This window comes from Limulus polyphemus, unplaced genomic scaffold, assembly GCF_000517525.1.
Source record: "Limulus polyphemus unplaced genomic scaffold, Limulus_polyphemus-2.1.2 Scaffold139315, whole genome shotgun sequence".
Taxonomy (NCBI): Eukaryota; Metazoa; Arthropoda; class Merostomata; order Xiphosura; family Limulidae; genus Limulus; species Limulus polyphemus.
This window is the reverse complement of record NW_013804911.1, coordinates 1-1,223: the sequence shown is the minus strand read 5'-3', so window position 1 is coordinate 1,223 and position 1,223 is coordinate 1. Positions and strand designations below refer to the sequence as shown.

At 29.7% G+C, this 1,223-nt stretch overlaps 1 long non-coding RNA gene across 2 annotated transcripts; it reads left to right on the top strand.

Moving 5' to 3' along the window:
• Positions 1-73: 73 nt before the first annotated feature.
• On the top strand, positions 74-937 carry LOC111084807. 2 transcript variants are annotated; one of them, XR_002609726.1, is made up of 2 exons: positions 74-188; positions 730-937. It is a non-coding gene; the product is annotated as an uncharacterized LOC111084807 (long non-coding RNA). The 2 variants fall into 2 exon arrangements; XR_002609725.1 differs by having other exon boundaries at positions 79-261.
• Positions 938-1,223: the final 286 nt, after the last annotated feature.

The window sequence follows — 1,223 nt, the reverse complement described above, 5'->3', positions numbered from 1 at the left end:
CATTACACTGACACCAGTTTCCCATAACGGTGACTTGTAGATGTTAAAGTTGTTAAAGAGTATGTAAATAGTGATTTTAAATCTCTTGATCTAAATAGTCTATTGTAGCTTAGCTGGTCTTTGGACTTAACTTCCAGTAACCTGAATCGGAGCAGAAGGTAGAGAAGCTGAAGATTTGAGAACACTAAGTACATATACCTTAGAAAGAAAAAGCGTAAACTGGTCAGGATTCGTGGTGTCCGTATAATGAGGTCCTTAAAAGTAAGGATACGAAAATTGGGAAGAAAACAAAACCATAACGAAATAAAAAATAGAATTTGCTACCTCACATTCCTTTCCCCCTTTCGAAAAAAAGAAAGGGATTACATTAGTCACCGTTTATAAAAATTCTTGTATTATTCTTTCTATTGTTTAGTTAACCTATACAATTTTAGTTTTACGTTTAAACGGTACCTCGCATTCTACTTAACTGAGTCATTTAAAGCTTCTAAAAGTTGACTGACACCAGTTTCCTGTATCAGTAACTTGCAGATATTAATGTTTCAAAATAGTATGTAAATATTAATATCAATTTTTAATATCTTCATTAAGTTGTGTCACGAATTAGTAATTGTTATTACTTATTATTGACAACTTTACAAACTGTAGTCTTGTACATATTGTATTTTATAATTCCATTTATTTATAGAAACTTAATCCTGATGTTTATAATATATATTTTTTTGATAGTAGAAAGTTCTGGCAATGGGGATATCCATAAACTACATCTAAACTATACAATTAGTTTCATAAGTGGTCAAAAAAGGAGTTCTTGGAAACAACTACAAATACCCAACATCTGCAACCGTAGAAGAACGAACAGAACTATTTACAGATATTAAACAGACAATATCTAAAGTTCAAATGCATCGAAAGCTACAGCGAGAGGCTTACAACCGTTAGTATCTTTCGGACACAATTAAAAGTAGTTAATTGACTAATGCTATTATTAAGAATATATTAATTATCTTCTGTATTAAACTGACTTATTCTAAAATTTATTCTAAGAACAATGGACTGTTTAAATTTATTTGTTACTCCATTTTTTTATATTAAAAAAATCTGTTTAATGGTAGAACAATTTTACTTGTTTAAATTGAAGAAAAGATAATTATTTCTATATCAGAAAATGTTCATCGGCCACTTTTTTCTACAACGACACAGAAGTCAAGAAGCTTGAAGAG